Genomic DNA, 10604 nt, shown 5'->3' with positions numbered 1-10604 from the left:
GAGTGCTGAACTCCCACATGGCCAACTGCAGTTGGAGTTCCGGACCTGGTGGCTTGCTTTCTCACTTTTCCCCTCACTCTCTCTTTCATTCTGTCCATCTTTGGTCAAATTAAAATCAATCAACAAATAAAGTTAAATAAAATAATTCTTTTTTATTTTAAATATTTTTATTTCATTTTCTTTTATACAATCAATCACATTATTTAACTTACAAAGTGAAGATTCCAACATGTGAGCATTTCTCCCTAGTCCAGTTGATAAAACTATAAAATTATCTTCCACAAATAAAACTACATTTCTTTGTCCCATTAATGCTTTACTTCTCTATTTTTCTTCTAAATGTCCTTCCTCAGACTTTACTCTTCCACACACTATATCTGGTATTCACATCCATTTACTGTGTTTCTATATCCTTTAGTCAATCAGTTTCTGCCATAGAGTGCGGACATTAAGAATATATTAAGTGGGGACATACAATGTCTCTCCTTCATAGCCTGGCTTTCTTCACTCAGCAGTAAATCTTTCATATTCTTCCACTTTCTGTCAAAAGCCAGGGCCTTGTTGTTTCTGTATTGCTGAATAGTATTTCATAGAGTATATGTGCCACAGTTTTTCAATCCATTCATCTGTTCATGGGCATTTGGGTTGGTTCATGTCTTAGCAATTGTGAATAGTGCCACAAACAATTCTTTTACAAAGAGTAGATATGAGTCTTGCTCACAAAATATTGATTATTTTGGTAATATGGCCTTACAAACTAAAAAAGTGCTGGGAAGTATCAGCACTCAAATGCTGAGATTGAAAAGAAAAATATATCAGCGAACACTAGTAAAATGTTACTAAAATATCTATATGTAAGTATATATTTTAGTTGATGTTTCCAACTGGCAGATGAAGCTTTGTAAAACTCAAAGAAATAAAAGACAAAAATAAAGCCTAAGAAAATCAACATTAAAAATATCTGGTTATTTTGTGAATTAATTATGAGATTTATTGATGATTTTTGAATAGTTCAAACATTTCTAGTATAACTCATAGATTTCTGAAGTATCTTACTTTGTTTTTAATAAATGCTTTCCAAATAGGAAATAATGTGTAACAGGGAAGTGTCTCACTTAAATATACAATTTTGTGTAATAATTTTACCAGACAAGATGAAATATATTACCATGCATGAAATATATACTTATTTATTTCATTTATATAATTGTGCCTTGTGTAGGGGGTTTCAAAAAGTTCAAGGAAAATGTATAGTATGAAAAAACTATGCATGCTATCAGATTTTTGTTGGCACCCAGTTAAGCTTATACTTTAATTCCATTTTTCACAAACTTTTTGAAGTCCCCTTGTGTATTACCATATGACACATGTCTTTTTCTAGCTGTGTGTCTGTGTGTGTCCGTGTGTGTGTGTGTGTGTGTGTGTGTGTGTATGCATTTATGCACTTCTGAGTTTCTTGGAATAATGGGCAATTATAACCTGGTATAGAAGAAAATAGCAATCAAGTACAATGGCCTAGAGTTCCAGACGTCATGCCCCAAGGTTGTAGGATCCACTGTAGCACTTAAGGAGCACAGCTTGGAACTCTAAGCATCATTTATGCTGGGTTATCTTTACAAAGACCTGACTGAACTTCTCAATGATCATAATGCACAGAATCTTACTATTTTTACAGAATCTGCTCCAAGAAATTTGCATGGAAACCACATGTGATAACTAGCAGACAATGTTTCATAAATTTGAAACATTTTCAACCAGATTTTGTAGTGTCGGTTCCTAACTGAACTAGCAGTCCTCTTCAGCACCTTTTACTCCTAAGGGAATACCTCTTCTCTTATTTCAAGAAATCTTATAATTAGCTGGCAAGAAGAATTTTATAAAGTTAGCTGAAAGTAAGAGAAAAGTTTAATAACAGAAACCAAAGGTATACACAAAAAACTTAGAACTTCTCATGAGACTTAGCAAAAAATAACTTTATTTTAAATATTTTAGTGACTAAGAGAAGTATTATAGACACTTATTGGATATATCTATTTAAAAGGATTAGAAACCCTGTTACTTACAATATTAGAGAAAGAAAATATAATCGACAGGTCAAATATGATATTGCTATTTATGTAACAATGACTCAATGCATTTGCAAAGATGAGTCCTGAACTGTTCATTGTAATGGCCTGATCATTGTACTCTGGGATATTTGAAACATAACACACACACACACAAAACAACTAATTCTGATCAGAAGAAATCAGTTTCTAATGTATTGATTTTTCCATCAACTTGAAAAGGCTAATTATAAAATATAAATATCTTTATGTTTTATTCAAAAATGAATTAGTCAATGATAATTATTTATTTTTTATTAATTTTTAAAATTAGCATTCATACATTAAATCACTATACATCATTGAGATTGTGAAGAGACTTTAACCAGCATGATATATACTTCAGTCCAGTATAGAAGGAAAGACTTTATTCAAGACCATTGCAATTGTTACAGGTACCACTGCAGTTAGAGTTTTAGTGATGGAGTGAGATCAGCATGTGCTCTTGAGTATAACATTGATAAATTGGGATTGCTAGCCAAGGTGCACTCTGTGTGTGTGGGGGAGGGGCAGGAGCTCAGTGGATGAAAAATAACTAAGCAGAAACATCAGGGTTAAAGGAAATTTTAACTGAACCCATCTAACAGAGTTGTAATTTTAACTCTTCTATTCCATTCTTGATGACATATTTTAAAAACAAAAACTAAAACAAACAAACAAAAGTAAACCTTCCATTAAGGTATTAAAAAAAAATAAAGAATTACTGTTACTGGTTACCATAAAAGAACTAACTACTCAAATTGCTACGTAAGTTTGTAAAATGTTACTTTCAGTATATCATGTATCATTCTGTAACTTCATATTCTGGAGATTCATTATAATCTCATACAAAATTATATGTCTGCAGCACAAAAACTTACTTTTTTTTTTTTTTAGAGGTTTTTGCTATAGGGCGCTTGCGCTCACCAGACAGAGACAGAGACAGAAAGCGAGAAATCACGCCCCAAGGGGGATGGCAATGCCGCAGTCCCTTCTCCTCCATTCTCTCCTCAGGATCCTGGGCACACATGCACACACGCCCGGTGTGAGTTTTAAATCACCGGGTCCGGGATGTGAACTGCGGTTGACTACGTGGGAGTCCAGCGACATAGCCATTACGCTAACTGCTGGTCCCGACAAATACTTACTTTTAGTCTTTTACATTCAATAAAAAGTTTTCAGTTTATTTTTTATTCTGTCATTACAAAAACATCTGCATTGGTACAACACATACACACAAATAGATTCAGTAACTTGTGGGTAAATAAAATGATTCCTTATGAGCCTATGAGAAAACAAAAATTTCAAAATAATTGTGTGCATGTGTGTATTTTTTATCTCAATTCTCCCCAGATTGTATTGACATCATCATGCTGATTTTAAAATATGCTTCTTGATGTATCTAAATCCTAAATCACAAAGAAAAAAATAAATACAGGTAAAATTTACAAAACCAGACATCTTAGTTTTTAAACAGCCCATATTTTTGTTGTGAGTGTGCATTTGTGTAGCTATACATGATTCCATGATTTACGTGAAAGTACTTATTGAAATAATCCATAATGTCATTTTCTTCATGATGACAGAGTTACGGACCAGTATATCAGACATTTTCTTTTTCTAATTAACTTATATATACCGAATAGGATTAAGGAAACAAACAAAATGAGAAAAAAATCATCTACAGGGGGTCTAAAGTTCTTTAGTAAAGTTACAGTCCCTAATATATTCCCATGAGTACAATTAAATATAAAACAAGTCATATATATATATAATCTCCGGAGAAGTGGCTGCTAGGTGCAGACCTGTTTAGTAAAATAATGAGAAAGGTAGTCATTTTAGGAATACCATAGAAACTCACATACATAATTCCCATCCTTCTCAAACAGTTTTAGCTGATATTATGGGGAAAATATTTCTCCTGGATCCCTATCTGGAAATTAAAAAAATAATAAATAAATTTGTCACTATCATTAAGTGGATAAATTAATAGTCTTAGTTCTATGCTAAGTAGAAGTTAGTATATAGAATTCATATTTAAATGCAATTTGAGTTTATTTATAGTTTGTAAATAATGTGAAAATGTTGACATGGAAATGGCACAGATTATCATCAAATGACCTTGATTTTTAATTTATTTTAATGTTTCACTATGAAAAAAGATGGTCATAAATACACTGAAGCACCATTATAACATGATTTTCTACACTCTGAAGTACTTTGTGGGTTAAAGATTAAATAATATCTCCATTAAGTTTTAATATCTGTCAGTCTGAATCTTGCTATGTATCTGTTTATATATCTTGTTGATATTTTCTTAATTCTTCCAAGTAAGATTTTTGTTATAAATCAACTAAAATTCAATGAAATACTATAATTAAATTATATGCAATTATTACATGCAATTATGTTTTCTGTAACATAGCATATTAATGTGTTTGAAGCTAAATATTAAGCTTAGTTTACATATGAATTAGTATATTATAAGCTAGGGTTAAAGAAAAAGAAATTAAGCCTGTATTTTTAAAATGTGTGGATGTAAATTGAGGTTTGCTCACCTCTTAAGAAAACCAAGGAGGATTTTTCATATGTAATAACTATATTTCTATTACTAATCTGGGTCAAAAATATGAGCATGAACACATTATCTATGAAAGGGCAGCAATGACTATTTTCATTCATGGATCTCATTAGAATGGAGCTATAGCTATAAATTAGCTTCTATATTTGTTTTCTTGTTTTTTAAAAGAGAGATTTTTGTTATGGGTCTAATGTGCTCACCAGAAAGACAGAGAGAGACAGGCAGAAAGTGAGAAATCATCCCTTGGGGGGTTGACCACACCACAATCCCTTCCTTCTCTTCCATTCTCCTCTTGGGATTTTGGGAATGCACACACATGTGCCAGCATGTTTTAAGCCACTGGGTCTGGGACTGGAACTGCAATAGACTATGTAGGAGTCCAGCATTGTAACAGTTACACCATCTGCTGGTTTGCAGAATACCTTCTCAAGATTCCATGGTGGGGCCTGATGGTGGCACAATAGTAATGCAACACTCAGCCAGGCAGAGCCACATGAAAAGGGCTGGGATCATATTCAGAGAGCTTCCTGAAATACAAGGCATGTGAGCATTTATGATCTGGAGCTGGTTAAGGCTGGGGATGGATTGTGGCATGAGAATACTGTTGAGGGAGTTATCTTTCTGTCCCTCTCACACATGGGTGAAAGAAATAAACTTTAAAATATATGTATAATTGAATGACTGCAAATTTGGATGCTATATTCATGTTTTGTTCTTTAAAACATCATTTTCAATTTAAATTAAGGTTCTAAGTACAAGTTAATTTTTAGTATCCCTTACTTCAAAAGTCCTTCCTGATTATTTTCTGTTTCACCTAGCAGCATGTGCTTTTTCAGCCTCATTCTCTCCCCCATATCTTCTCAAATATGTAGCAATCTGATTTCTGAACTTCTCCCTAACAGCATGTTCTGATAAAATCAACCTAACATATGTAATACAAAACCTAAGCATAAGTTTTAAATCTTTAATTCACTTAATCTGTTGCTAGTACTTGAAACAGTTCATCACTTCATTTTTGTTTTTTGAATTGCCTTTCCCTTAATTTTAGAGACATAATTTCTCTCTATCCCTCTTTTTAATTTTTTTTTCTTTCTTTCACTGTTTTATGTTCAGAATTCTTTGTTGGATTATATTAATTCTTTCAAATTTTAAATGCCAGTAATTGTCCTTGGGCACTGTTCAAGCTCTTCTGTTTTCTACCAAAGTTCTTTATTCATTAATGAGTATATGTTAATGACTGACAACTCGTGGCAGGAATCTAGGGCCATATTTACCACATTCTAATCAAATTGTATATACATATTTAACAGCATCACATATAATATATACAACTCATTTCCACTAGTTATCAAATCTGACCACCAATCATCACATCCTTTGCCTCTACTCTGATCCAAGCTGCCATCATTTCTTTTCTAGGATATTGATATAGTCATCATTTAATCCCCTTGCTTCCAATTTTGCTATGTCAGGGTCTAGTTTAAATATATTATCCAGAATAAATATTTTAAAATATGTTAAATGTGGCCATCCATCAGCTCAGATTTATCTAGTGACTTCTGCTTATAGCCAGAATAAAGTCCAGACTCATTCCTATAAAGCCATGTGCAATCATGACCTTTTCTTCCCTGTCATCAGCTCTGACACTATCTCTGCTTCTCCCCATGTGTCCTTAACATTGACATGCTTTGGGTTTCCAGCCTCTGGCAACTCTTTTTCTCATTACTTTTTGCAATGACTACACAGAGTCAATCGTCAAATCCATGACTGGTATGGGGAAATGTTTGAAATAAAGTTGGGAGCGAGGAAAAGGGGAGCACAATAGAAATGCTCTCACATCTAGAATAGTGTCTTTTATTGTTTTGTTCAAAATTTTATGTTATAATTTCTGATTGCATTTCATTGTCATACATCTTTCTGGACAACAATGTGGTTTTTCAAAGCAGACATGCAGTGTGTGATAATCAAATCAAGGATATTACCATATTCATCATCTATAATAAGTATATTATAATAATAAATTATGCACCTCTATATCATTCTACTAGTTTTTTTGAGATGTATGCATGTAGTATGTATAGTACATATATATGTATATGTACTATATATGTATATGTGTGTGCAGTATATATGTATAGTATATAGCATATTTATTATAGTATGTTGTATGTATACATGTATGTATAGTATATAACATATATTATCCATTTTGTATATATAATATGACTAGTAACTAATTTCAAGCATACCTATGATCCTAGCTAGCTTAAAAAAGCTATAGCAAAAGCCTCTCAAAAAAAAAAATAGAACATACTTGTAAAACCATCAGGCTTGCATTTTGTTTGTTTTCCTATTTTGCAGGATGAAAGCTGCCAATTAACTGATTCAATGTTGTTTATTAAATGTATCAAAATGGACAATTTCTTCTTGAGCCAGAGTTTATATTTTATTTTATTATATTAGATCTTTGTGTATTTTCAAATTCATTAGCAAATGTGATTATTTATTTTAATAAAGTATCAGTAATTTTATATCTATTTCAAGTCTTAAAAAGTGAATACATTCCCAGAATTTTTATTTAATTTAATTTATTTATTTCCCTCACATGAGAAAGAGAGAGAAATAGAGAGAGGTACCCCAACAAGATCTTTACAGAGCAATCCTTTTCTAAGCTAACCAGGATCATAGGTGTGCCCATATCCTGTTCTTTACTTGAACATAGTACATGGAACTTCCCATTTCTCTTAAATATAGTTCTTTTGTCTGATTACGCCTTCTCTCTCTCTGTTTCCTCTGCCACCTCATATTCTCCCTGAGTACAACATCCTGGCTACTTATCTTTTCTTGCTCTGCTTTACTGTCCATATCACTTCCTTTTGTCCGAATTTGGAATAAGTGTATTTGATATGAGAAAATAAAATCGGAATAGAATGTGACACATAGGTTTCTATCTCAGGGTAGAAGCTGAAGCCAGAAATCTATGTTTGAGATTCGAAGCCATGGTAAAAGATCATCCTTTTGGGGAATGATTAGAAATCATAACTATAGTGAAAAGAAGGTTGGAACTGTTGCTCTGGGCCAATACTTAGTTAAATTGAAAAGATACCATAAAGATGAAAAGGTATAGTCAGCAATATAGGAAGAGGCTGGAAAGTCTTTAGTTAAGTAACTAAGAAAATAATGTTAAGAAAAATAAAATATGGTCAACTGGCTTGAACACTGTTAAGATCTCCTATACAATAAAAGCAGGTACATAAACTGAGAATTTGATAAAAATAGAGGTATTGTACTGAAATAAGATATTTTTGGACAGTATAGGGCATAGCATATAGATGTAAAAGAATCAAGTGGAAATACAGATAGAATAAATGGAATTTGTCTTTTAAGACATGGGTCAGTAGTTGCAGAAGGACGTAGTTACTGTAGATAAATACTCAGTTTTTTTAAACTGAGAGTGACCATGCATGCTAATGAAAATAATGAGAATAGAAGAATTTTTTTGTTTGTTTTTAAGATTTCCTTCTCCTCCATTCTCCTTTCGGGATTTGGGGCATGTGTGCACACATGCCTGGTGTGTTTTTCAGGCTGTGAGGGCCAAGACTTGAACTGTAGAGTCCTTTACGTGGGATCCAACACTTTAACCATCATGTCACCTGCTGGCCTTACAAGAAAATATTTTAGAGAGAGAAAAAGGGAGCAACTTTAGGGATCTAGAGTTTTTATTTAATTATTTGCTTAATTCTTTATATTACTATCATTATTAGTTTTTTATTTTGTTCCAGGGCATGTGCACTCACCAGAAAGAGACAGAGAGGGAAAGCGAGATAACAAGCTGCCAGGTCCAGGACTCAAACTGTGGTCAACCACGTAGGAGTCTAGGACCTTAACATCATGCCACTTGCTGGTCCTAGGAATCTAGTTCTTAAGTTGTAAAATCAGTAGGATCAAGTGCAGCAGCAGAAGTGCTTTCCCTAGAGTATAAGAAACATCAGTACAAAGCACATTCCCCACCTTTGTAGGAAGAGATGAAATGGATATCCATACTTATGAAGGTAACCTGGCAGCAGAAAGACAACTGAGCTCTCATCTCCTTTCTTAAAATGTGAGTTTCATATAATTAAAGAAAAAAATAAAATGTCTTAAAAAAAAAAAAAAATTTAGGGTCCAGCACATGGCGTGGTGGTTGAGGTGCTGGAATTCCCACATGGCCGACCACAGTTCGAGTCCTGGACCTGGCAGCTTGCTTTCTCACTCTCCCTCTCTTTCCCTCTCTGTCTTTCTCTGGCAAAACTCATGTGAAAGATGATAATCATAATAAATAAATAAATCTTTAAAAAAAGTATTTAAATTTCTAAGCTATTAGGCATTAGAAGGGTGATTAAAAAGTCCTTAGTAATTTTTTTGTTCATGATTTGTTTTTTCTTTCGAAGAGAGGTTTTTGCTATAGGGCACATGTACTCCCCAGAAAGACTGAAATTGACAGAGACAGAAAGCGAGAATCGCCCCCCAGGGGGATGGCCACGCTGTAATCCCTTCTCCTCCATTCTTCTGGGATTTTGGGCATGCACACACATGTGCCCAGCATGAGTTTTAAGCCACCAGGACCAGGATTTGAACCATGATCGACTACATGGGAGTCCAGCAACACAACCATTATGCCAACTGCTGGTCCCGTTTTTTTGTCATGATTTTTAAGTGGTAAGTTCATGTAGATATATTATTTTCTTCAGAAATATTCTCAAATTCAGTTAAAAATAATGCAGTAGGATCTTTGTCTATATTAACAAAGATGGAAGCTTTGTCAGTATACTGTATTCCTCTTCCCCAAGACTCATGATCATTCAGAATCCCAAAACGTGAGTTTATTTGAAAATACAAATTGAATCTCTGCAGGTGTAATCAAGTTAAGATGAAGTCACATTGGGTTAAGATAGATTATAAACATAATGACTGATGATGTTCTAAGAAGAGGAATATTTGCATACAGAGACCCACACAGAAGGAGTATGGTCATGTGAAGATGGATGCTGAAATCATAGTATGACAGTTTCCATTCAGGAGATACGAAGATTGTTATCAACCTCCAAATGCTTGAAAGAGGCAAGGAGAGACTCTTCCCTAGAGCCGTTAGAGAGAGCATAGCCCTGCCAGCATCTTGATTTTAGGCTTTATTTTTACAGAAATGTGAAAATAACATGTGTTACTTTAAGCCACTTGGTATGAGATACTGTTATGGCAGCCATGGGCAAATTACTTAAATACATAAATGAGCAAGAGATGTCAAGTTGGGATAGTTAGGGAATAGTAATTTTGTTCTATGTGTTACTGGTTCAGCAAAGAATTTAAGCAGATTTGAAGAACATGCAAATGTTGAATGACATCAGGGTTAATATACTCAGTGTTGAAATTAAGTACATTATTGGAGAGAGATTAAAATATAGATGGAACAATAGAACTGCTGATATTAATTATGACATACTTGAAGTTCACATATTAAAAACGTTGTAATATTATTCTAATAAAAAGTTCTAAGATATGAAGGTTTTTTCTGGTGAAAGACTGAGTAAAGACTCACAGAGTTTTAGATAGCCAGGATAATGGCATGCTGAGGCAATGGAACCAGGACCAGCACAGAAATGCGCGGTACTAAAACATTTCGGTGAGAGTTGCTGTAAAAGTGAGGTAACATAGCCAGCAAGAGGGAGAGATGGCAAACAGCATCTTTGAATATTTTACACTTCCATTAAAATGAATTTTAGGGGACCAGCAGATTGCATAATGGTTACGTTTCTGGATTCCCACGTAACCAACTGTGATCTTACTCCTGGAGGTGGTAGCTTAAAACTCACTCCAGGTACATGTGCTTGGTTGCCCAAAATCCTAAGAGAAAAATGAAGAGACTGTGGAGTGGCTATTCACCCTGGAAGGTGATTTCCTGC

The sequence above is a fragment of the Tupaia chinensis genome, unplaced genomic scaffold, assembly GCF_000334495.1.
Source record: "Tupaia chinensis unplaced genomic scaffold, TupChi_1.0 Scaffold000692_1, whole genome shotgun sequence".
NCBI classification, from domain to species: domain Eukaryota; kingdom Metazoa; phylum Chordata; class Mammalia; order Scandentia; family Tupaiidae; genus Tupaia; species Tupaia belangeri.
The sequence above is the reverse complement of the archived record's forward strand: the minus strand, read 5'-3'. Positions refer to the sequence as shown.